Source organism: Schistocerca cancellata, chromosome 7, assembly GCF_023864275.1.
Source record: "Schistocerca cancellata isolate TAMUIC-IGC-003103 chromosome 7, iqSchCanc2.1, whole genome shotgun sequence".
Taxonomy (NCBI): domain Eukaryota; kingdom Metazoa; phylum Arthropoda; class Insecta; order Orthoptera; family Acrididae; genus Schistocerca; species Schistocerca cancellata.
In genome coordinates this window covers 600,102,590-600,130,584 of record NC_064632.1, presented here as the reverse complement: position 1 = coordinate 600,130,584, position 27,995 = coordinate 600,102,590, and positions in this window count along the sequence as shown.

The window sequence follows — 27,995 nt, the reverse complement described above, 5'->3', positions numbered from 1 at the left end:
CCTGGGTAGACATGTAAGGCACGCGCATACCCCCTGGTAAAAGCCAGGCCCGGGGAGGGGTGATTGCCTGAGCTGATACCTTCTGACCATGCCGATTGGTCCCTCCGTCTGTTTCTCGGGAGGTGTGACCTGAGGTGTAAACATTCACCTAAGGCGGGAGTGCCCTCTGAGAGGGTCCCCACAAGGAAGGAGCGCGCCATCGGAGACGCTGGCAATCATGGGGGATTCCTCCGCAATGGATTCTACTCCATCTGTCTCGACTTCGACCCAAAAACGGAAACGTGACCAGCCAACAGTGACAAAAGTACTACCGCCTGCCCCACAGTTCCTCGTAGTTTCTCGCACTGAGGACGGAAAGGATTTTTCCTCTGTCAACCCTTTTGTTATTCAGAAGGGCGTTGATGCCATAGCCGGATCTGTCAAATCTTGTACCAGGTTGCGTAACGGCACCTTATTACTAGAAACTGAGAGTGCCTTTCAGGCACAAAAACTGCTTCGGGCCACCCTCCTGTACACGTTCCCTGTCCGGGTGGAGGCCCACCGAACTTTGAATTCGTCTCGTGGTGTAGTCTATACTAGCTCCCTCGACGGATTGACTGACGAGGAGCTTCAATCTTTCCTCGCTGAGCAGGGCGTGACGGCTGTCCATCGGGTCATGAAAAAGGTCAACAACGACCTTGTACCGACCCGGACACTTTTCTTGACCTTCGATAGTGTTAAGCTGCCATCGCGCATCAAGGCAGGCTACGAGGTTATTTCTGTTCGCACCTATGTCCCGACACCTACGCGCTGCTACCAGTGTCAGCGTTTCAATCACACTCGACAGTCTTGTTCCAATGCGGCTAAATGTGTCACTTGTGGCAGGGATGCCCATGAGGGTGACTGTCCACCTCCGTCTCCTCGTTGTGTGAACTGTCAGGGTGACCATGCCGCATCCTCCCGCGACTGTCCTGTCTATAAGGACGAACGTTGCATCCAAGAAATTCGGGTCAAAGAGAAAGTGTCCACCTCGGCTGCTGGCAAGCTATTAGCTAGTAGGAAGCCCACGCTGCTCCCAGCGGGGAAATATAGTACTGTCCTCGCCTCTCCTCGGACTACCCAGGAGGTAGCAACCCAGACATGCGATCTGACCTTCAGCACCACGGTCGTCCGTTCGGCCAGTGCTAAGATCGCGCGGTCGACGTCTCCTCTTCCTCCCATCACACCGCAGACACCAGCCACTTCCTCAGCTTCTGCTAAGTCGAAGACCCCGAAGTCAGATGCACGGGCCTTCAAGAAGGAACCATCCCGTCCAGACTTCCTCCGTCCCTCGACCTCCCAGCCTTCGACCGGTACTTCCACCAAACGTCCATCCAAAAAGGCGCATAGGAAGCATAGTTCTCCTTCTCCGCCACGGCGCATTTCTTCTCCTGCGCCACCCAGCGGTTGCCGCCCCAGGCCGTCATCCGTTTCGCCTGGCCGCACCGCCGGTAGCCGTATATCTGGCCGTTCACCGGCGGAGGAAGCTCCCCCTCCCGGCCATCCTCCCGAGATGGCCGATGACCCTATAGACCCCATGGACGATGACTGTCCGCCTACTGATAGCGGCGGCAGTGCTCGCTCGAAGCCAGGCCCTAAGCGGCCTTCGAGGTGACCCCTTCTCTCCTCTTCCTTTTCTTACGATGGCACTTATTCACTGGAATATTCGCAGCATTCGCTCCAACCGAGAGGACTTGAAGTTGCTGCTCCGCTTGCATCGTCCGCTCGTCGTAGCCCTCCAGGAAACGAAGCTACGCCCATGCGATCACATTGCCTTGGCACACTACACCTCTGTGTGTTTTGACCTACCCCCTGTGGTAGGTATCCCAGCTCATGGAGGGGTTATGTTGCTGGTCCGGGATGATATTTACTACGATCCCATCACGTTGCACACCGGCCTGCAGGCAGTTGCCATCCGCATTACTCTCCCCACTTTTACTTTTTCCTTTTGTACCGTTTACACTCCATCGTCCTCTGCCGTTACCAGGGCAGACATGATGCAACTTATTGCTCAGCTACCTGCACCGTTTTTGTTAACTGGAGACTTCAATGCCCACCATCCCCTTTGGGGTTCTCCAGCCTCCTGCCCGAGGGGCTCCTTGTTCGCAGACCTTTTCAACCAGCTCAATCTTGTCTGCCTCAATACTGGAGCCCCTACTTTTCTTTCGGACACATCTCATACCTATTCCCATTTAGGCCTCTCCATATGTACTCCCCAACTTGCACGCCGGTTTGAGTGGTATGCACTTGCTGATACATATTCGAGCGACCACTTCCCGTGTGTTATCCATCTCCTGCAGCATACTCCCTCTCCGTGCTCCTCTAGTTGGACCATCTCCAAGGCAGACTGGGGGCTCTTTTCTTCCAGGGCGACCTTTCAGGATCAAACCTTCACAAGCTGCGATCGTCAGGTCGCACACCTCACGGAAGTCATTCTCGCTGCTGCTGAATATTCCATCCCTCACCCTACTTCTTCTCCACGTCGCGTACCGGTCCCCTGGTGGACCGCAGCATGTAGAGACGCTTTACGTGCTCGTCGACGTGCTTTACGCACCTTTAAACGCCACCCTACAGTGGCGAATTGTATTAATTATAAACGATTACGTGCTCAGTGTCGTCGTATTATTAACGAAAGCAAGAAAGCCAGCTGGGCTGCTTTCACAAGCACCTTCAACAGTTTTACTCCTTCTTCTGTTTTCTGGGGTAGCCAGCGCCGGCTATATGGCACTAAGGTCCACTCACCAGTTTCTGGCTTGAAGGTCGCGAATGAAGTCCTTGTGGCCCCTGAGGCTGTCTCCAATGCCTTCGGCCGCTTTTTCGCCGAGGTTTCGAGCTCCGCTCATTACCACCCTGCCTTCCTCCCCCGCAAACAGGCAGAGGAGGCTAGGCCACCTGACTTTTGCTCCTCGAATTGTGAAAGTTATAATGCCCCATTCACCATGCGGGAACTCGAAACCGCACTTGGCCGATCACGGTCCTCCGCTCCAGGGCCTGATTCTATTCATATTCAGATGCTGAAGAACCTTTCTCCTGCGGGTAAAGGTTTTCTTCTTCATACATACAATCGCATCTGGATTGAGGGACATGTTCCCGCATGCTGGCGCGAGTCTATTGTCCCAATTCCTAAGCCGGGGAAGGACAAGCACTTGCCTTCCAGTTATCGACCTATCTCACTTACCAGCTGTGTCTGTAAAGTGATGGAGCGAATGGTTAACTCTCGATTGGTTTGGCTGCTAGAGTCTCGAAGCCTACTTACCAATGTCCAATGTGGATTTCGTAGGCGCCGCTCTGCTGTTGACCATCTGGTTACCTTGTCGACCTTCATTATGAATAACTTCTTGCGGAAGCGCCCGACCGCGGCTGTGTTCTTTGATTTGGAGAAGGCTTACGACACCTGTTGGAGGGCGGGCATTCTCCGCACCATGCATGCATTGGGCCTTCGCGGTCGCCTCCCTCTTTTTATTCGTTCCTTCTTAATGGATCGACAGTTCAGGGTACGTGTGGGTTCTGTCCTGTCCGACACCTTTCGCCAGGAGAATGGGGTGCCACAGGGCTCAGTTTTGAGCGTCGCTCTGTTCGCCATCGCGATCAATCCAATAATGGATTGCCTCCCAGCTGATGTATCAGGCTCCCTTTTTGTGGACGATTTTACCATCTATTGCAGCGCGCAGCGTACATGTGTCCTGGAGTGCTGTCTTCAGCGTTCTCTTGACCGTCTTTACTCCTGGAGTGTCGCCAATGGCTTCCGTTTTTCAGCCGAGAAGACGGTCTGTATTAACTTCTGGCGCTACAAAGAGTTTCTCCCACCGTCCTTACGACTTGGTCCCGTTGCTCTCCCAATCGTGGAGACCACCAAATTTTTAGGCCTTACCTTTGACAGGAAACTTAGCTGGTCTCCACATGTGTCATATTTGGCCGCCCGTTGTACCCGTTCTTTAAATGTCCTCCGTGTTCTCAGTGGTATGTCGTGGGGAGCGGATCGAACCGTCCTACTTCGTCTATATCGGTCGATCGTCCGCTCCAAGCTGGATTATGGGAGCTACGTATACTCCTCTGCACGGCCATCCATCTTACGCCGCCTCAACTCCATACAACATCGGGATTTACGACTTGCGATCGGAGCATTTTATACCAGTCCCGTAGAGAGTCTTCATGCTGACGCTGGCGAATTGCCGCTCACTTACCGGCGCGATATACTGCTTTGTCGGTATGCCTGTCGGCTACTGTCAATGCCCGACCATCCGTCTTATCGTTCCTTTTTTGACGACTCTCTTGACCGTCAATACGGGTTGTATGTCTCTGCCCTGCTACCCCCTGGAGTTCGCTTTCGTCGCCTCCTTCAACACCTTAATTTTTCACTCCCTGCAACCTTTCGAGTGGGCGACAGCCACACGCCACCATGGCTCCAGGCTCAGGTCCGCGTTCACCTTGACCTCAGCTCGCTCCCAAAAGAGGTCACCCCCGGTTCGGTCTACCACTCCCGTTTTTTGGAACTTCGTTCGAAGTTCATCAACATGACTTTAATTTATACAGATGGCTCTAAGACCAATGACGGGGTCGGGTGTTCCTTTATAGTCGGGGCACAGGGTTTCAAATATCGGCTCCATGACCATTGTTCGGTCTTCACAGCTGAGCTCTTTGCCCTCTACCAGGCTGTTCTTTACATCTGCCGCCACCGACATTCTGCTTATGTCATCTGCTCAGATTCTCTGAGCGCCATCCAGAGCCTCAGTGATCCGTACCCGGTTCACCCTTTCGTACACCGGATCCAACGCTCTCTTCAGCGGCTGGTGGACGTCGGTTCTCCGGTTAGCTTTATGTGGGTTCCTGGCCATGTCGGTATCCCTGGGAACGAAGCTGCAGATGCCGCGGCCAAGGCTGCGATCCTCCAGCCTCGGACAGCTTCTTGTTGTGTCCCTTCGTCCGATTTTAGCAGGGTCATTTGTCGGCGCGTTGTGTCGCTGTGGCATGCCGATTGGGCTGCACTTACCGACAACAAGCTTCGGGCCTTAAAACCTCTTCCCGTGGCTTGGACGTCCTCCTCACGCCCTTCTCGGCGGGAGGAGGTCGTTTTAGCAAGGTTACGAATTGGACACTGCCGGTTCAGCCATCGCCATCTGCTGACGGCTGCGCCTGCGCCGTTCTGCCCATGTGGGCACTTGCTGACGGTTAGACACATTTTAATGTCCTGTCCAGATCTTAACCAACTGCGCCTCGATCTTAAACTGCCTAATACTTTCGATGCAATTTTAGCGGATGACCCTCGAGCAGCTGCTCGTGTTCTTCGTTTTATCAATTTGACAAACCTCACTAAGGACATTTGATGATGCTGTTTTTTAATCCTATGCCTGTCAGTCTCTTTTATCGTGTTTTCCCTTTTAGTTGTTGTTTTGAACTTGTGCCTCACGGTGCATTCTTAACGTCGTCAGGGCGCTAATGACCATTGAAGTTGTGTGCCCTAAAACCACAAAAAAAAACACCCGGCACCCGGGATCACGTCGAAAGCGGAGGTAGCCATGTCTAATGCATCTGGTCAGCAAGTCCACTACTTCCTGCAAAGACGGCTTTTCAAAACTGAGGACTTGTTTGCGGATGCGGTGATCAGCCACATTCTGCGGATTAGCGTCTCTAATCATTGTATCCGCATATGAGCGTCCACATGAGCAATTAAAGTCACAATCAGAAGTTAGTCCCTGAAGGTCCGCTAACCAAAATTTACTGGACTGAGTAGGGCCACCTAGAGGCGAAGGAATTTGTATTGTGCAGCTACCACATTAAAACTTACACTGTCACGGAAGTGGGAGTTCAAAGCTTCAATCACTACATCGTAAGTTTCTGGGCGGGTGGTGGGAAACAGCTTCACGAGCACACGGTACAACACAACACCCGCGTTGGCAATGAGAAAAAGCAAGCCGCTCTGTACCTGGTATGTTGTATGCTGCGAAGTGTGCCTCGAGCTGGGCGATGTATGCTGGCCAGCGTTCAACGTCAGGACTGAAGGCACGAAATGGCGGCGCCGTCGGCGACGGCGTCGGTACAGGCGGTGGCGTCGGAGGCGCCGAAGTAGCTGCAGTTTTGTATTGTGACCAGTCCATTTATGGCAGCAAGCAGCAGCGTCATTTGCTGAGCCTAAAAACCTACAAGATCGGACAGCGAAGCCTGTTCCTGTGACGAAGCCTTGGTTTACGCAAATGAAAGTTCTGTACTGAGGCTAGCACGATAAGAAAGCAGTACCGAGCAAAAATAGTAAATGCTAGGAGATGGAAAAACAGTAGCCTCGTCGCCACTTTTGTATCCCACCTGGAAGGCAGTGCGTGGGTAGGAGCGTGAAAAGGTAATACCCGTCGGTACTACAGTATGAATTTAAATCACCTTCACTTTAGCAAGAAGAATACATATCTTTGCAATGAGGCGCGAAGTGTCCCGGCCGTATCCTCTTGATCAAATGGGCAGAATCTGGAGTGGAGCTCGTAGATCTCTCCCGCTCCAGCTAGAGTGCGCTGTCGTCGGTGTCTGTCGTAGTGCCAACCTAGCAGAGCGCACCCACTTTGTGGCATCGTAGCTGACGACACCATAGAGTGTACTTAATGACGTTGGTATAATGCGTTCTCGTGGACAATGTCGTGTCTCTCCCGCAAGCCTGAAGAGGCGACCTTTATGTGCTCGACTTCCATTTCTTAGCCCAATTGGGTAAGTCCATCTAGTAACAGCGACATTTAGACTGAATAGGAAGGCGAAGCAAGAACATGCGGTTCTTCTTCTGTGAGGTTGGTCTTTGAGAGTGACACCTCTCTGTCTCAGAATCTACGCAAAATAATTAAAGCGTTTTGCTATTTCAGTACTTCAAATCCTAAACACTAAACCAAGCTGTGATGTCTTGTCACGAGAGTTACGCTACACCACTATTACATTTCCTGCTGGTCGTCGCTTTATCTTTGTCCTAAAAATATTCCAATATAAAGTGATAATGCTGCCCAAAGCTGCTGCTAACAATGAAACGTGTACCCATACCTTGAACTAACGAAAAGAACAGCTTGCCATCAGAAAGCCAATTGTCATAAATGCATATAAAAATGTCAACGGCCTTAACCAATACTAAGAACGCTGCTTGCTTCAAGCCTCCATGCAGACACTAAACATATAACGACTAAAAGTCCCATTGAAACATAAAGTACCGAATATATCACAATAAAATCACTAAGACAGGTAATTCAGGTAATCCACACTTACAGATTTGAGTAATGCGAAAACCCAATAGAAATAAAACATTTGTAATGTTTTATGCAACCTTCCCAACTCAGTGGGATGAAAAAGAACACACCCGACAATATTTAACCCTGTAAAGGTGAATAAATCCACCTGCATACGACCATGAGCCCCCTAAAACATAATGCACCTTTCCATGAAAAGGTCGCTAACTGCCTAAACGCCTTCCAGGCCTATTTCAGTCTGCTTTTGTTACTCAACTGCAGCCATGACAGCTACAGTTTCTTTGTGTTTGGTTCTGACATGAGTTCGGTTGATCCTAGCTGTTTGTGTGCCCTAAAACAAAGAAGACGAAGACGAAAACGGAGTAAAAAGCAACTGCACGTTATACCCAATAGACGGAATGAAAGATAGCTAAAAGCAGCGTCATGGAGAGAGAGAGAGAGAGAGAGAGAGAGAGAGAGAGAGAGAGAGAGAGAGAGAGAGAGAGAGAGAGGACCATCAAAGACGTCATAGAGACAAAGGAGGTCGTGAACTAAAGATTAAGCGTCCTTCGCCGTATTGCTACTACCGATAATAAGTAAAACGCGGTCGACAGCTCGCGCGTCTTTCGCTAAGACTGCCGACAGCTCTGATGGCAGACATAAATTGGAATGTAGGTGGTTGAGAAAAGGGCATTCCGTCAGGAAACGGCGAACTGTCAAAGGTAAAGGACAATGAGCACAACTGGCCAGTGTGGCCAAGAGGTTCTAGGTGCTTCAGTCTGGAACCTCGCGACCGCTACGGTCGCAGGTTCGAATCCTGCCTCGGGCATAGATGTGAGTGATGTCCTTAGGTTAGTTAGGTTTAAGTAGTTTCAAGTTCTAGGGGACTGAAGACCTCGGATGTTAAGTCCCATAGTGCTCAGGGCCATTTGCGCTCAATGTTCAAAAATGGTTCAAAGTAGCGGGGGTTCACCGCTCAACAAATGGCGATGGACAAAAAGACAGTGCCCAATACGCAACCCAGCTAGAATGATTCCGCCTCGAAAGGGCTGAGGGTTATATACCAAGAGCCTGTTCCCACGAAGGGGAAGACGAGTGGTGACGCCAACGTGACACCACCCGCTGACCGACGGCAACACAGGGTTCACTGGAGGGAACGGAAGAACTAGCGGATTGAGGCACGAGGACAGCAGCGTCGGAGGCCTCGTTCCCCGTCAGACCGATGTGACCAGGAACCCACGCTAGCATCGCAGTGGCCCCATCGAGAGTGACCGAGTGAAAGCATTCCTGGACCCGTTCCACTATGGGATGGATGGTGTACAGCACATATCGGCTTTGAAGGCCACTAAGACAGTTAGGCTTTTCGATTGTGTCATTTGCTCCGTGTCATTTGCTCCGTGTTGCCAGACGTACTGCATGGCTTAACATGGGGCAAAGAGCTCTGCTGTAAATACTGAGTAGTGTTTCGAAAGCCGATACTGCATATCGTCAGTGCCAATGACGAAGGCACACCGAACAAAACGGTCGGTCCGATCAATGTAAGCAAAGGCAATATTGCGAAGTTCCATGCGAAGGTCAAGAAACTTACGGCGATAAAGCGAGTCTGCGGTAGTGTCCTTAGGAAGCAAATGAAGTCCAAGGTGAACACGATGTGAGCCCTTCACCACCATGGCTTCATGCAGTGACCCAACTGGGAAAGTGCTTTTGGCTATTGCTCCAGGACCTTAACTCCACACTGCCTGTCAAACACCAGGAGGTAACAGAAGAGGGGTGCATCCAGTACTTGTAATCAAAGGAGTCATCGAAGAAGGAGGCATAGGATGGGTGGCTAGGAATATCAAACAGTATGCATATCTGCTGAGGAGAAAAACCACAGTGGTGTGACAGCAGTAGTTTGGGCAGCAGTAGTTTGGGCAGCAGTAGTTTGGGCAGCAGTAGTTTGGGCAGCAGTAGTTTGGGCAGCAGTAGTTTGGGCAGCAGTAGTTTGGGCAGCAGTAGTTTGGGCAGCAGTAGTTTGGGCAGCAGTAGTTTGGGCAGCAGTAGTTTGGGCAGCAGTAGTTTGGGCAGCAGTAGTTTGGGCAGCAGTAGTTTGGGCAGCAGTAGTTTGGGCAGCAGTAGTTTGGGCAGCAGTAGTTTGGGCAGCAGTAGTTTGGGCAGCAGTAGTTTGGGCAGCAGTAGTTTGGGCAGCAGTAGTTTGGGCAGCAGTAGTTTGGGCAGCAGTAGTTTGGGCAGCAGTAGTTTGGGCAGCAGTAGTTTGGGCAGCAGTAGTTTGGGCAGCAGTAGTTTGGGCAGCAGTAGTTTGGGCAGCAGTAGTTTGGGCAGCAGTAGTTTGGGCAGCAGTAGTTTGGGCAGCAGTAGTTTGGGCAGCAGTAGTTTGGGCAGCAGTAGTTTGGGCAGCAGTAGTTTGGGCAGCAGTAGTTTGGGCAGCAGTAGTTTGGGCAGCAGTAGTTTGGGCAGCAGTAGTTTGGGCAGCAGTAGTTTGGGCAGCAGTAGTTTGGGCAGCAGTAGTTTGGGCAGCAGTAGTTTGGGCAGCAGTAGTTTGGGCAGCAGTAGTTTGGGCAGCAGTAGTTTGGGCAGCAGTAGTTTGGGCAGTTTCTGCATACAGACACTCAACTGGGGTAGTGTACAAGGCGCCAGTGGCCAAACAAATGCCATGGTGGCAGAATGTATAGAGGCAGCATAAGATGGACGAACGTGCAGATACATAAACCCCCCACTTATAGTCTAGCTTCGAATGGACAAGGGACAGGTACAAATGGAGTAAGGTGGTCCGTTCCGCTCCTCTGGATGTAGCGTAGAGGACACCTAGGACGTTTAGGGACTGCGTACAGTAGGCGGCCAGATAACAAACGTGGGAGGACCAAGAACGTTTCCTATCGAGCATGAGCCCCAGGAATTTTGTAGTTTCGACGAACGGAAGAGCGACAGCTTCAAGATGTAAATACAGTGGAAGAAACCAATTGGGCCACCAAAAATTCATACAAACGGTTTTCTCAGCGGAAAAACGAAAGCCATTGTCGATGCTCCATGTGTAAAGACGATCGAGAAACCACTGATCACGCTGCTTAATGAGACAGGTCCGTGGAGAACAGCAATAGAAGGCAAAATCTTCAAACGAAAAGGGAGCTGGAGATGCCCGGCGGGAGGCAAGACCATTATGTGATTAATGGTGATAGCAAAGAGGACGACGCTCAGGGCGGCACCCTGGGTAATGTCGGACAAGGCACAAAGCACACGAAGGTTGAAAACTTTGTAGTACATGTGGGGCTTTCGAAGTCGCCTGCCCCGTTTCTTTGTCCTTAAAAAATTCCTCATAGGATTCCAGTTCTCTACCGAGTTTTCCAGGCTTGCTCCAAATCAAAAAACAAGGCGTCAGTCTGGTATCTCTGTCAAACGGCCCTCTCTGAACGTTTTTCTACAAAGTGACGAAATGGTCAACTGCAGAACGGCATGCTCAAAATCCACATAGTGCAGTGGTTAGTAAATTGCGGGACTTGAACGACCATACCAGCCGCTCATGAATCATACATTCTAGCGCCTTGCAAACACAGCTAGTGAGAGAAAAGGGATAAGCCTTACCTGGCTTACGTACAGGGATGATAGTGGCTTCACGTCAACATCTGCGAAATGTGCCCTCTGCCCAGATGCGATAGTACGTATGGTGGTGAAAGAGAAATGTGCTGTAACATCTGAATGTTAACATCTTCTGGACCTGGCGTGGAGGATTCGGATGACCTAGCTCTCTCATGGTGAAAGCGGCGTCCTAGCACTCACGATTCTGAGAAGAGATGGGTTTCATCTGAGCCGCCTCCACTCGTTTCCGATGGAGGAAGGCTTGGTGATAGTGGATGGAAGCTTGAAGCTAGCAGCGTTCTTAATATTGGTTAAAATAGCGATCCCAGGTCTTGGTGATAGCAGTATTATCATCTGCTCCTGTCAGAATGGATATTGGGGAATGGACCTTGGTCACGGAGAGCCGTGGGAGGTAGGCCCACATGACGGAAAAGGGAGCGGAACTGTTGAAAGAACTAGTAAATGAAATTCAGCTACCTTTTTTGCTATCCCAAAAACGAGACGACACGGCACACATCACTGTTTATAACGAATACAGTTAACGATTGTAGGATGACGGTTAAAACGCAGAGAGCACGTCTTCACGCGCAAATTGCGTCGGGGCATACCTCAGTCCACCAAGGGACCAGAACACAGCGTGGTAAAGATGAAGTGCGAGGAATGGAACATTCTGTGGTGGTAATGACAGCGTTCGTAAGGTATTCTGCCTGGTCTTAGGAGATACTGTTCGTCAAAAGGCGCCAGGGAGAAGTAAAGTCTCCTCTCAGCCTTACAAAGCCGCCATTTGGACGTGGATATAAGTGGGATGCGAGTCAGCAAACGTATAGATGGGGAAACGATCTCTTGAGTACGTGTCAGAGAACGGACCTCTCGAGACGACGGGCAATCTGGACAGTGGAGAAGAGGTCCAAATGGGAATTGGTGTATGAGGAGTTGGACGGAAACGTGGGTGCTTAAATTGATTGAGAGGGTCAGCCAAGAAGGCACCTCTCGGACAGGTTCTGGGAGAGCCCCCAAACGGCATGGTGCTCATTAGTCACCGAGCAGCATAAAGGGGTGAGGGAGTGCCCAATAAGCTGCATGAATCTGCCCTTGTGACAACGATGTAAAAGGTACAAAGGGAAAGCTGAAGTGGGAAGGAACATACAAACTGCAACAATTTGAAGGTGGGTAGTCAGGGAGATGGGTTGACTATGAACGTCATTCTGGAAGAGTAGCATGACGCCCCCATGAGATGGAATGCCGTCCTCAGGGGGAAGTTTAAAGCATACCAAGAAGAAATGCGAGAGCTCAAAGCAGTCGTGAGGACGCAATTTTGTTTTCTGGAGACATACTGTTGCTCAGAGAACGCTGCCATTCTAAGTCCTCTTTGCTGGATACAACACCGCAAGCATTCCACTCGAGGAGAGTCATGACGAGGATAGGAGAAGAGGGAAAGAATGAAGAGGCGTCATTTTTTAACATTTTTTTAAATGTTAAGGATAATAAGTTGACGTCTCTTCATGTAAGAATAGATGATGAATGCAGCTAGCCGCTAACTTTGTGTAATGTCTGTATAGACGTGTATCTGTTGCCTTTAAGATCCCTTCACCTTAACACATAAATCTATGCAGTAAAGTAAGGGCCTCCCCTTTTATCGGCTGATCCGTGATAAGACAGGCGAAAAGTTAGAGAAAATACTAATAATCCTCCATTAGTCTATTTTCATTCGCTCTCTCTCTCTCTCTCTCTCTCTCTCTCTCTCTCTCTCTCTCTCTCTCTCTCTCTCTCTCCTTTATCTATGTACAGTTTTTAATATAATATTTCATTACGTGAATCAGCCAAATAGAATCTTTGGTGGAGTCCTTCGTCTTGGTATTCAGCGGCTGGCTTGCTGTAAGAGATCTTTACATTTATTATTACTGTTAAGCACTGCATTCACTCGGGAGAATCAATCGTGTGGACAATTTGTTCCTTTTACGAGAGATTGCGAATTCCAGATGTGTACGAAGCCTTTTTGGACGATTTAACACACTCAGTGATTGCAGGCTCTCTTCGACAGAGCTGAAACTTCCCCACTAATTACAGGGCCAACGTGATCATCAAATGATTCAGAAAAAAACTCATTCGTTCATTCTCTCCAGAACAAAAAAGTCACAAACCTTATTTATGAAGGAAATTGTGTATTCAATCCATCTCCATTACATATCCAGATCTCCAGTGATTCCAAGTCTTAATTATTTTCCGTTTACAGTCTCTTTCTCTTCAACCAAACCGCTAGCGGCACAAATGTTAATGGCTCGCTTTAGCGAGAAGAAAAGCAAAATAGTATCTCTCAGAAACACGTCAATCCCTCAACAGATACTGCAGAAGCTGTCCTAGTTACCACTCTAACAACCATGGAGAATCCATATATGCATCTGTTATTCCAAAGAATAAACGTACTAGAAAATACTTGGGCGTCGACGAGCTGTCGCCGCATATATTACAAGAAAATCAGATCAGATACTTTTCCAAAGTGAATGAATGTGGATGGTTTGATTGACAATGATTAATTGGTGCGTGGTAGAGGGTATTTTCTGTGGGGACATTACACTTTCATTGGCTGCTGAGAGTCAAACTTGAAAGACTCACTGCTACAGAGCAAGGAGGCTCGAAGATCCTGCTCCATAAGATCTACAGAGGCGTTGGCATTCTCCCTCCATTGGTCTGCAGAGTCGAGGGAAGAAAATCTGTTGGCAGTGCGCACCGGCGACAAGGAGGTCGGCTGGGTGAGGGTATCATGTGGTGACTCTGATTCGGCGAAGACGATGACCATTTGTCTTTGACTTTTTGAAACCTTTGCGGGTGGCAGATGACGATTCAGATGTTTGTTGGCTGGAGGGACGTAAAAAGTTTTTGCAGGAGTGTTACTTCTGTCCTTTTCGGCCTGCTGGTTGTGTAGCATGTGACTTCGCCCCATGAGGCGAAAGTTTCGTGGCTTGCTGCACAGCTGGAGCTGGAGCAGGAGGAGGAGGAGGAGACGGGGATGCTGCCATTTACAACTATGGTGCTGAATTTGAGGTTGCATGTCTCTGTGGCCATGTCCTTCATGGAGCGAGATGTGGCAAAAAGAGTACTGTAAGTGCCAGATGGAAAAACTGCCTTACCCTGTCGCTCGCAAGTTGTTGGCTAGTCAGTAACCCGGCGTTTAACCTTCACCTGGAGCTCCTGGACGGCCTGCTCATTGAGATACATGGGACAATTTCGGGAGGAGGTTGCAAAGTCGCCATAGCAATTGATACAGTGCAGAGGAGGAGGTGGACAATCGTCCTCATGAGCACCCCAACGACAGGTTAACATCCTGCCAACTCCTGGTCATATGGGTAGAGCGTTGTAACGATGACATTGGTAACAGCACGTCAGCTTCAGAATGTACAGATGGACTGCGATAACTTCATAGCCTGCTTTGATCTTTGATGGAAGTACTACTCTAACAAAAGTGAGAAAAGAGAGCCTATGGGCACTAAGGATGCATCTACCTTTTCCATCATTCGATGTACTGCAATGACGCCCTTCTCAGAGATGTATCTTTGGATTTCTACCTCGGTTAGACCATCGAGCAGCCTATAGTAAATACCACAACGTGAAGAACTGAGCATTCGATGGGCCTTGACACGAATATGATCGCAATGGAGGAGCAAAGCAGCAAGCAGTTGTGCTTGAGAATCAGTAGTAGTCTCCAAAAGCAAAGTGCCATATCGTAAACTAGAGCAGGATTTCACAGGGCCATCAATTGCATCAGCACCTCTGAATAATAAATGGAGGACAGACCATTTTCAGTACGTGAAACCACAATGAACCATGGTGCAGCTGGTAGGGTCTTTGAATCGTTAGCCATATTTCGTTTGTGTGTTGTAGGTGTAGACTGTGAAGAAGATGATTGACTCATTGTGAGAAAATCGCCAATGATTGCCAATGTCTCTGACGGCGCGCTCTTTCCAACTGTGGGGCCACCCCTCAGTAGGGGCTTACCCGCCTTAGGTGATTGTTCACACCTCAGATCACACCTCGCGAACACCTGACAGGGGGACCAATTGGCAATTTGAGAAGGTAACATCTCAGGCACTCACCCCTCCCAGGGTCTGGCCTGTACCAGGGGTATGTGCAAACTCTACCTTTCCACCTGGGGCTGGGAATTACGCGTTACACATCACCTGTTATGCATCAGATGCGTAGGCCGGCCTTCGGGAGCAGAGAGGGTGGAAGAACGAAGAGAGGAACCTCAAACGCCGAAGCAGAGGAAGGATGAGACAAGGGGAACAAATAAAGAAGAAAGGAACGAAAATAAGTGGCGATGTTAGGCTACTGAAAATGCAGAGCATATTCCCAAAAAGATCCCAAACATGTTCCCCAAGGGATGGGAAAAAGAAAAGCAAGAGGATAGACACGTAGCAGGGAAGCAAAAAGATGCTGCCAAGGCTGGGGCCCTGTGGTAGCCATGCACCAACTCGCCAAAGAGCGGCGGGCCCTGAGGGGATAGTCGTGAGGATCGTACCCAAAACCACCAGCTGAAGTAAAGTGGAAGGGCACGCATGCGTGTTTGTACTGGGACGTGCAGGGAACCCTTCGTTTCTATCCTCAAGTAACAAGCGGCACTATGTCTCATAAACCACCTCAGTTTTCGACTTTCATAGTAGCAATAAAAAGAGTAAAGCGATACTGCCATTGAAAACGCTTCAAAAGGGATAAAGATTCATGTAGAACGATAAACATACTCGTCAAGGATCACTGTTGTGCACAACAGCGATATTACATCATACCAATATACAGGGTGTTTCAGTAGTGCACATGGAAAGTACGGGCCAAAAGTAGCTAAAGAGATCCAGTAAATGCGGGTGCGCATATCATCGCTTGCCAGGTTATCATATTAATTATAGATGGCAACAAACTATAAATGCCGATGGCTACCACGGTATTTACATTGGTATCCTAAAGTTTTGAATCGACTAATCGTTTACGCACCCCCCACTAATTCCCTCCCCTCTCCTCCCACCCCCCTCCCTCCCCGTGCACTCTGGCCTCACAATCAGTTACGAATATGAAGACGACATGGAGAGAGAGGTTACACCAATGAAGAATACGCTGGAATGACCTTCACGTGTGGCAAAGCGGATGGCTGTGCCCTTGAGACTGCACGATCCTATTACAACATTACAGGTCGGGATTGATCTGTTGTTGTAATCTTCAGTCCTGAGACTGGTTTGATGCAGCTCTCCATGCTACTCTATCTTGTGCAAGTTTCATCATCTCCCAGTACCTACTGCAGCCTACATCCTTCTGAATCTGCTTAGTGTATTCATCTCTTGGTCTCCCTCTAAGATTTTTACCCTCCACGCTGCCCTCCAGTACCAAATTGGTGATCCCTTGATGCCTCAGAACATCTAATCTTCAGCATTCTTCTGTAGCACCACGTTTCGAAAGCTTCTATTCTCTTCTTGTCCAAACCATTTATCGTCCATGTTTCACTTCCGTACATGGCTACACTCCATACAAATACTTTCAGAAATGACTTCCTGACACTTAAATGTATACTCGATGTTAACAGATTACTCTTCTTCAGAAACGCTTTCCGTGCCATTGCCAGTCTACATTTTACATCCTCTCTACTTCGATCATCAGTTATTTTGGTCCCCAAATAGCAAAACTCCTTTACTACTTTAAGTGTCTCATTTCCTAGTCTAATTCCCTCAGCATCATCCGATTTAATTCGACTACATTCCATTATCCTCGTTTTGCTTTTGTTGATGTTCATGGGATTGATCTGTGACGTGTTGAATATCTTACTTGTATCTGTCAGTTGGTATGGAGAAATTTGGGGGATTTCTTTATATAGTTTTGCGTGATTAAGTCCTGACGCTATGGAAAGCAGTCATTTAGTTACCTGTGATTTGCTATCTGTTATGTGTTACTTTCCGATAATAAATCAAATTTTTTTCTGATTACCATTAACATATGACGATAAATGTTAATTGTTAAAATATTATTCCAGATGATGTCTATGTAGATGACGTGACGTCATTCGTTTACTCTTAGAAGAAAAAAGTGTTAATTGTGCGTTTATGGACGGTCAGTGTCGGGATCAGTGATTACGATTCCAGAAATAATTGATTGGTCGAAGTTAAATTGCACACAGTCGTGTAGGGCGAATTGTGACCTTGAAAATTGGTTGTAGACGTGTGCAGGTCAATTTCGTGACAGGCTGGTAAGCGTCCCGAGTGTGTCGCGGCCGATGGTTTGCTTTAAACTCCCGAAAATACAATTTATGCGAATTCTTAGTTATCGCGAAAGGGTAGAATATTCGATGAGCCATTGTGGAGGACGTAAGTTTCGATACAAAGATCATTTTCAAAATCCAATATAAATGCTGTTGGTTGAAGTAGCCTATCAACCCAAAAGCTCATACTTGATCAGCAGAAACAGTGTACTATTTTTCATGCACACTATATTTTGCGCCCACAAATCATCCACACCTCGATATAAACATTTGAAAGAATTTGATTAAATAAAAGGAAAAATATGGAGTTTATTCGAATATTTTGTTATTTCATGAACAGTGATATTTTATGGTGGTGTAGAGCCTTACGTATTATTAATATTACGATCAGTCTGTCACAAGTGCTGTCGTTAAAAGTCAAGTATTGGGCCTGATTAACAACCAGCTACTCGTTAAAGTCTCAAAGGTTAAGTGAAGAATAATATCACACTTAAATAACGCTGCATCGAAACCCACTACCTTAATAATGTATTAAGCTAGCTATTCCGGAATCAGGTGATACCGTGACCGTGTAGTTGTGTGTTGTCGACAACAAATAGGTACACTCAAACATAAAAATTTCTCATGCTCTGACATGGAAGATGGAAAGAAGAGACGACAACGACGACATACGCGTATACATGCACAAACGGTTACGTGGCGCCTTAAAATACAACAACACAACGGACGTCACGGTATACTATGAAGAAGCTTTCTCTCTCTCTCTGCAGGCAGCTGAATAGGCGTACATTAAGCTGGCTATATCAACGCCTTAAAGAAACCGGGAGTTTCGCACATGCACGAGAAGGTCGACCCACATCCATAACACCCGATGCTGAGAAAAGGGTGTTACTCTGATGTTCGTGTACAATGCGTACTTCAACGAGGAGGATTGCTACCCAAGAGTGTGTCCTGAGCCGTAGCAGTGTGTGGCGGATTTTACATCTATCCATATCATCTCCAGCGAGTGTAAGTCCTCAACAATGCAGACTTCTCTTTTAGAGCGAATTTCTGCCAATGGGTGAAACAGTGCATCCTGAATCCCTGCCTACAAGCAGTATTTTGTTCAAAGATGAGGCTGGATTTACCCGTGAGGGTATTTTTAATTACGATAAGTGTCACATTTGGGCCGATTTCAGTCCTAACGGAGCACATGTATGACAACATCAGCAGCATTATTCGATGAAGTTCAAGGCAGTACTGCTCGGACACCATGTAACTGGACCACTCTTCATACCACAAAGACTAACCGGACAGCAGTGCATGCGGTTTCTGCGAACGATACTTCCAGACTTACACGATGATGTCCCACTGAACCAACGCCTGAACACGTGGCTGATGCATGACGCCGCTACAGCACATTTTCATCTAAGAGTGCACCTGCTTCCAATTTGGACGTACGGTCAACATTGGATAGGCAGAGCAATGCCTATGCTGTGGCCCCCACAGTCTCCGGATTTAAATCTCACGGATTGCTGTGGTGGGGTCATGTCTAAAGCCAGGTCTACGCTACCGAGATCAGCTCTCTTGAGGAACTAGACTTGCGGATTGAAGCAGCGCTCCAGCATGTACGGGATTTCCTAGAACTGCCTGAGAGGATTCGTAACTCATTTTAGAGACGAGTTCATTGTTTTATTCAGTCGCATGGACCACATTTTGAACACTTACTTCAACGTTTAGAGATGCCGTGTGTTCCTTGACACTGATGAACTGGAAGAGTCAATGTGCTGTATGTCTACAACGGTTGATTTATGTACCCATGTGTATTGGGACGTTTGACTAGTTTTTGCTAGTGCTTTGAGAAGTGATGGTGAATAATTCACACATGGAAACACCCTGTATTTGAAATTAATTCGCAACACAGCGATGTTACAAAATGATTCGTGATAACAACTGCAACAAGCCCGGACATGCAATAACTAGAAAATCCTTGCACGACCAGAACATCTGGAAGAGCATGAGGTCCCATTCACCTGCAGAGTTTTATTTAGACAGTGTGTAGCTGATTTTTCTTCAGTAAGTCACCCGTACTCTGTGGTAGTATGGTGTCAGTGTATTCGGCTGACGGTCGTACAAGTATCCAAAAGGTTTAGTAACTTTCCTACTCGTTACTTGTCTCTGTGCAGAAGCAGAATGAGGAGACTAAAACACATGGAGATGGCAGTAGGGAACTAGAGAAACGTTTTGGAGCCACAGTGGCCAACACAGGCGGCCAGCCTGCAGCGTCCTTCCGAGAGAGTGGGAGGTTAGCGCTTGGGGGGGGGGGGGGGGGGGGGTCTCACGAGCGGCAGTGAGGCAGAAGCTTTGCCGAGCGGCGCTATCGTCCGCCAAACGTGGGGACGGGCGCTGAAGAACCGTATCTTGCAAGTGGAAACGGAGCCTCGAGCTTCGCAAGCTTAACCGAGCGAAACATAGCTCAGAGAAGCGGACGCGAGCTCTCTGAGGAGAATTGTGATCATTCAGAACTCAGACCCTTAAGAGCCCAGCCAATCAGATTTAGCATCCCTTGTTGGAAAGAAATCACATCTATTAACTAAATTTCGTACCTTCGTCTTATAACTTCTACTTCATAACCTCGATTGCTGATTCGCGACCTTCAGCCAGCAGCTGATCTTGGAGAATGTTCGGGCGTCCGACACTCAGCCGCAGGCAAGGGCCGCTGACGTCGCAGCACTTCCGTCGCCCACAGCTGCTACCGTGTGAGGCTTAGGGAATTTTGAGCCAATTTATAATATTACGGTGTCAGAGCCTCACTCTGAACATCTGCCGTGTGACACCGTAAACAATTTGCCTGCAAAATACAGAACTGTGACGTATTACCTTCTGTAGTCCTACGTATTACTTGAAGAGATTTTCTTGTGTACGGACTACTTTTATGACAGTCACTACATACTAACACGATTATACTCGATTTCCCCTCCCTCTTTCCCCCTCCCGACTCTCATGTAAGATTTATCAGATTTGCATTGCCACAGGTCCTCATTATTGAATGTTTATTTAGAAGTTGCCACTGGTTGTCATAATTATGTATGTAGCATTAAGTATTTAAAGGCTCATTTGCCTTAATTGTGGATCGTCTGACACTTGATAGAGCAGAGTAATAGGCGAATAAATACTAGTAATCATAATACGTCTGACATACCCACAATCTAACAAAGGCTATCGGCCATCCATTCGACAACTGCATGAGTTTTTAGTTATGTTCATCTGAGTAACGTCGCACTCTGTGTTGTAAATCCCCTTCTTCAGCATGACAATGCCAGACGACGCACGGGCACTGCTGCATCTGCATCTGCAACAGCCCGGCGTCTCGTGCTCACCGTCATCGACCATCTTCCATATAATCCCGTCTTGGTCACATACGAGTTTTTCTCTTTCCAGAACTTGGAGAACACCTTCGAGAACTTGACTTTCGTTGACTTTCGTTGACTTTCGTTGACTTTCGTTGACTTTCGTTGACTTTCGTTGACTTTCGTTGACTTTCGTTGACTTTCGTTGACTTTCGTTGACTTTCGTTGACTTTCGTTGACTTTCGTTGACTTTCGTTGACTTTCGTTGACTTTCGTTGACTTTCGTTGACTTTCGTTGACTTTCGTTGACTTTCGTTGACTTTCGTTGACTTTCGTTGACTTTCGTTGACTTTCGTTGACTTTCGTTGACTTTCGTTGACTTTCGTTGACTTTCGTTGACTTTCGTTGACTTTCGTTGACTTTCGTTGACTTTCGTTGACTTTCGTTGACTTTCGTTGACTTTCGTTGACTTTCGTTGACTTTCGTTGACTTTCGTTGACTTTCGTTGACTTTCGTTGACTTTCGTTGACTTTCGTTGACTTTCGTTGACTTTCGTTGACTTTCGTTGACTTTCGTTGACTTTCGTTGACTTTCGTTGACTTTCGTTGACTTTCGTTGACTTTCGTTGACTTTCGTTGACTTTCGTTGACTTTCGTTGACTTTCGTTGACTTTCGTTGACTTTCGTTGACTTTCGTTGACTTTCGTTGACTTTCGTTGACTTTCGTTGACTTTCGTTGACTTTCGTTGACTTTCGTTGACTTTCGTTGACTTTCGTTGACTTTCGTTGACTTTCGTTGACTTTCGTTGACTTTCGTTGACTTTCGTTGACTTTCGTTGACTTTCGTTGACTTTCGTTGACTTTCGTTGACTTTCGTTGACTTTCGTTGACTTTCGTTGACTTTCGTTGACTTTGGTAGTGGTGAAGCAGTACAAGCAGACTTGAGGTTGTCAACACTCTACAGTAACCGTATCAACAAATTGGTCCTCATCGGGAGAAATATGGGCATTGCCAGGATGACTGTCGAGAAATAAATGAAACAAATTTTATGAGCATTCTACATATTTGTTCTTCACGTCTACGTATTTAAGTAGCTTTAACAGTTTTCGCACAAAAAAATGTGGAGTCATTACTTTTCACCACGCCCTCGTCGTGAGGCCAGTATGTTTAATCGGCAGAAACTAGCACGCCGTTGAAGCTACTGTCGTTCGTGACAAGTAAACTGGCAGTGGCAAAGGTGCCATTCCTGGCAGAAAGAAGTCTGGTAGTAAAGGCTGGCCTTAATTTGCAGGAGAATTTTCTGAGACCGTACGAATGAAGCACAATGTGGTGTGCATACTGTAAGACCTTCGGTACACAAACCATCAGATTATTTGACTTGTCACTCTAATGAAGTAGGCGAGTGTCAGCAATATGTCTCGTGGTCTTAACGTGGCGTGTTTATCTACTGCCGTTAAGTCAGACGATAGAAATGCCACTTTCACGCTTAGAGTAGCAGATTGACAGTGACCAACTTTAAACAGAACTTGATTAATTTTCACACACATTTATTAAAATAAAAAAGCATACACCTGATTCTGGATGCTGTTTACAATTGACAATCTAACGTACCAAGACCAAAGGAACTTCAATCTTATTCTCACATATCTCTGATACTTGACAAAGTGTCTACCATATTCCTGTCCATAGCCATGAAGATAAATGAATAATCTTATTAGACTGAAACTTGACTATAGACTAATGCAGACTGACTAATCGGAGGTCTGTACACTCGTTATAATACCTCGCGCGTTCAGGTATCACTGCGTGAGTGTGGTCCGCGAGGAGAAAAAGTTCTACGTTTGCAGCACTCTCATTGGCTGCGTTACATATTAATACGCGGATCGGCGGAAGCAGAATTTGGTCCATCTCTTACGGCAGCGCCATCTCGTAGTGCGGAGACGGACGAGCGCTGCGCCTGCGCTGTTGTGCTTAGCGGGGTGCGCTCTAGTGGGAAAGTTGTGTATGTGCCAACTATGCGGAACTATGTACACATCACACAACATTGTAGAGAAGTTAACCACGGCCTCTGGAAAAACCGGAACAGGGAGAATCGAAGCCGTTTAGATGCGCTGCTACAAATCAATGTTGAGAGGTGATAAAATAAGGAATGACGAGGTTCTCCTCAGAATCGTTGAGGAGAGGAACATGTGGGACATGCTGATAATAAGGGACGGGACGGGGGGGGGGGGGGGGGGGGGGACAGGGTTAAGACATCGAGGAATGACTCGAGTGGTGCAGAGGCTGAAAGCCGCGCGCAGAGGCAGAGGGAAGGGGAGGGTCTTGAGGGCGCTGGCAGCAGCAGCAGCAGCAGCAGCTATGGGGGGCGGCACAGGAGTGGAGCCCGTGGTGTCCCAGAGAAAAAGTGCAGATTATTCTGCCTGAAATGTAAGTTAAGTTCCACATGTTTAGTTACAATTAAAAGTACACCAAATTTCTATTAATGGAATCGCATTATCTGTGTGGACGTCGGCGCTTTGTGAAACTGAAGCCTGCAATATTCTTTCGCAATTACAATGAATACTTTCGTTTAGAATACGAATACCAGATTTGTAGATGACCGAAACATCCGCGAGAGTGTTAACAGTGATTTCTGTCAGCCGAGGTTTGAGCAGCTAGGTGACGCCGATATACAGTACAGCCCAGTCAAGGACGACCGAATAAGGTCGATCGGGCAAAATTCTTGTAGTAGCGAAATTTGCTACATTGGCAGCAGGGTGTGTCACGAACAACACACCGAAAGTCGTCACAGGTGGGGTTTGAGCATGGGGGTGGGCTGGGCTGTTGAACGTCACTTCGTTTTTCTCGAATAACACACACTGCAACTTCTAGCGAAAATGTTTCCCGATGTAAAACTAAATTGCATCGAATTTCCCACTAAAATGTCCTATCCATTTTCCGTCTGTCACTAATAGCTTTCACATTGCAAGGCATGGAAAAATTGTGATTATTAAAGAGTTTTCATCCTAAAATTAAATGTTAATGGTTAAACGAAGTGGTTCGCTTCACATTGAGCACATCTGACTCGTTTGCATGTGGCGGCGTCGCACACACTCCTGACTGCTTCCGCGTCCATTTGCGAGAGTTACAATAAGGCTGCACTATAATACTGCGACAGTTACACCTGGCAGATTTGGTCCTACGACTATGTTTGTTCGGTAACATACCCCCCATTAGACGTGAACCATACCGTTAAGTCGGGGAAAATGTCTCTTTCATCAGCAGGACTGGTGCAACAGTGTGGTGGTTAGAGATGCTCTTGGTCCTTAAATTGTTAGCATTGGTTATCTGCTGAGCATATAGCTGTCTCAGAGTTACGACAGTTGTCTTGGATGTCCAGAGAGAGAAAGAGGACGGAAGGGTGGGGAGTGGACTGCTTAGTGCTCACACTGTCAGCAACGTTTCTCTGCAATGACGTCCGCGAGTTGCGACAGGTTCTTTAGTAGCGCGATGACCTCCGCTGAATGACTGAGCATCGTTTGTGACAGCTACCATACTGGAGATGATTACACACATGTTGTGCAAATATCTTTGCCACTACTGGGTTGAAATGGCACTAAGCACTAAGGGATTTAACATCTGAGATCATCAGTCCACTAGCCTTAGGTTTACGTAGTTCTAAGGACAGCACACATATCCATGCCCAAGGCAGGATTCGAACCTGCGACCATAGCAGCAGCGTGCTTTCGGACCGAAGTGCCTAGAACCGATCCGCCACAGCGGCCGACCACTACTGGGCAGATGGTCTGCCGCAATGTGGAGAACTCGTACGATTGTGGCCATCAGGTCGCGAACGAGAGAAGTTCCGTACCGTACCAACTTACCCACCTCCATCGGCGTCCCCGCCTACGCACGCCCACGTCAGTCTGAGGCGGGCGGTCTACCCTGCAGGCCACATGATTTTCGATGCGGTTGTTGCGAATGCTGTACGACTCTCTAGAGAAGTATTTTTGTTGTGCTGCGCTACGAATACAGTGTCTTCGGCTGGAGGGATCAGAATTTTATTATGACGTTACACAATATAGTAATGTAGTGTGGTATTTCTTACACAACATCTTCGGTTAAAAATCGGTAGTGGCTTCTGCTGGTCCCTCGAAATATTAATTTATCAACAAATAGTTCTCATGTGACGTAATTCGTTATTAACAAACAGATTTTCTATGCCTGTTGTGGCCATTTATGCGCCCAGTTATAAAAGATGGCGTTGGGAGGCGTGTTTCAGTATCAGTGAAATCTAATTCCGTTGTAATTTTTTTCTCCTATCTACGTGATTCTGTAGCTCTCAATTCGTTCGAGCAATCAATCAATCATTCATGATAGGAAACACAGTCATAGCTCAGTCCCTCCAAACTGATTCTGAAATTTTACTTGTTAGAATGAAATCAGTCGATGATTCTTCTTCTCTGCAGGCTCGTGCTTTGCGGCAGTCTGCTAATCTGTACAAATAAAATGCCTCGTAATTTCGGGAGCGTTGTATAATCAGTCGGGAAACCTCAGATCAAGCGGATATTTGGCTTTGATGAAGTTTAACCTTCCGAAGAAGTAATGGAGCTCTTGGATTATTAAATGCAGGTTCGTATCCAGTCTTTCGGAAGTCCCTTCTCATTAACAACTACGCAATATATCGATAAATATCATTAACTCTCAGTTGTCAAATACACACCTTTTTTTTGAAGGAGCAATATATATATATTTCCTTTTAATCGTACAGTTCGTATCAGTTATCTTCTGCGATAAATCTCAATAATCAGATTACAGTTCTTCCAAACCAAGCTCAGGCTAATCGGCACGAAGACAATCTCGGAAGCCCCCTTTCTTTTTTTCCTAAAAAGAGAGTACTACAAAGAATACTTATGCGCTCATGGCATAGCTATTGTATGAAACTATTTTGTGCATGGATTCTGCGAGTATGAAGATAGAAAATTTGTAAACGTCATTAAAGGGTAGAATTGTATCAGAATAATTCATCGAATATAAAGAGATATTACAATTGCCCCTCGCAGCGAGCAAAGTTAATGATAATACACTTTGCGAGCTAACAGGAAAAATTTGTTGGGTTGTTTATTCAAAAGAGGAATATTTTTGAATTAATAGAATTTTACTATAGAGTGTATGGGTATCATGTTAAGACAATAATTTACGAGAATACCTAAGCTGTAGCTTTTACATGTACCAGGGTATACCCGGATCCCGAGTACATAACCAGGGAAGATGTAGATTGGTGTAATTACAAAAAGGTCTACCCATTTGGGAACTGGCCTTCACAGGGAAACCCTGGAAAACCCGGAAGAATAGACCCCAGCTCAGGTATTAAAGAAGATAGGAAAGCCTAAATCCAGTAATTTTGAAATATATAACAGCTCCATAGATTAGATCGAAGGAAAAGTGCCTCATAGCCAAAAAAATTTTACAATATTGCTCAAAAAAATTTTCATAATTCTTCATTCGACGATGTAGCCGGCGATCTCGTTGTGTAGTCGATGGAACAGGAACACTGGGTACGGACACCGTGTAGGCGACGTACAGCGTCTGGTGGAGGCGGCACGGAGGACAGGCGATGGCTTATGGTACAGGATAGAAGCTGCTAATGTGCCGTAGAAACAGGAAGATGATCTCAGGAACAGATGGTCAGGGACGTGAATATGAAACAGGTTTAAAGTGGAATAAGAAAAAGTTCTGACTGAATAAATCCCTGGAAGAGAGTGGATTAAGGCAACGAAGTCCATATTTCATCGTTGAACTCAAAATCGGAGTGGATTCTTATATTCTTCCATCTGTACTAGACTGGAACATCCATCAGTCCTGACAATTGCGAATTTTTTTTGTACTCCTCAATACCAATTACAACTGCTGATTGTCCAAAATATTGCCAAATAGACTGTGGGCATTTAAATTTTGTTGTAGCTCATATCGAATGTATTCCTCTCAAAAAAGTTTTTAGATCTAATCTTCAGTTTGTTATAATGCAGGTGGAAGTAGAGCATTGAATCTGTCCGAGGTTTGCTTTCAATTACGAAATTATGGATAAAATTTAAGTTTACACCCGATGAAAAATTTTAAACATAGGCATATGACACTGACTCCACAAAAGGAATAATTTGAAAAATTTTCATTATTCTTATAATTAATTGATTTATAGATCCACTTGCAAGTAAATATCATTAATGACGTATGTTCATTTAACAAATCATCCACTCGCAGAATCTTCATCCTCTCATGCACATTTATGGAAATATATTTCAACAATTATGTCCATAATATGAAACACACAAACTTCTATTCTTAAAATGTTAATTAAAATTCTTAAATTAATTCTCCTGGTAAAGAAGGCATAATAAAAAAATCATAAAAATTATAATAATTTTCTCTCGCGCTACCAGAGAGTTTCTTCAATTGTTTGCAACAGTGACATTATCGACTGTTGCTTCATTTCACTGTTCATTTGTTATCTTGCGCGAACAGCGCACATCATACACACAGCGTATTTACCTACATATCCCACACTCTTCAAGTTTCACACGCAATTCTCACATAACTGCCGTGTCTTGAGAAAATGTAGATGCACTTTCATTGTATATCACTGTGGCTTCTGCTCATAGTCCACACTTACAAACACTAGTAATTAAGAAATTCTTCTACCTATCTTAAAATTTTTGTGCTAAACTATCACAGGAGTAATCTCACTGTCTCTTAACCTATCACAGGAGTAATCTCACTGTCTCTTAACCTATCACAGGAGTAATCTCACTGTCTCTTAACCTATCACAGGAGTAATCTCACTGTCTCTTAACCTATCACAGGAGTAATCTCACTGTCTCTTAACCTATCACAGGAGTAATCTCACTGTCTCTTAACCTATCACAGGAGTAATCTCACTGTCTCTTAACCTATCACAGGAGTAATCTCACTGTCTCTTAACCTATCACAGGAGTAATCTCACTGTCTCTTAACCTCTAGACAACATAAACTTCTTGATATTTATATACACATTCGACTCATAGTCAAATTCCACTCTAAATTTCCTCCATATTTGGTATCGCAGATCTACGATCCTTCAAAAAATTTCTTAATATCATTATGCGGGAATAATCCCTTTATTCTTTTCGATTCGGGATATGCCAACAAGTATGATCCAGGATTTGGTATATTTACAATAACATATGGTCCGGTATAAATAAGATTCCATTTCCTTATGTTTATCAGTTTCGAGGAATGGATGTGTCGCCTCAATAATATCTTTTCTCCAAGATGAAGCGTCTGAAACCGGTGAATCCGTTTGTCATATGTCAGTTTCCGTTGTAGTGACTTTTTAGTTAAATTGACAAGTGCGAGTCGAATCTTTTCCTCCCATTTTAAATTCTGGTCTTCATACTTTTCTTACGTTGCCTCCAGGTTTTGGAACGACTTAGAGCGGAGAACAATATGGACTATTTGATGGCTCAATCAAGTTCCATTCTAACATTCTATTTATCTCCCTTTGAACAGATTGTTTTAAACGCCAGGGGATCGGATAGTGCGTGTAACAGTAAGTCTGATGTGGCTTCACTTGTAGGTGACAAATATACCCTTTAATAATTCATGGTTTCTCATCAAAAATCTCTTCATATGCCTC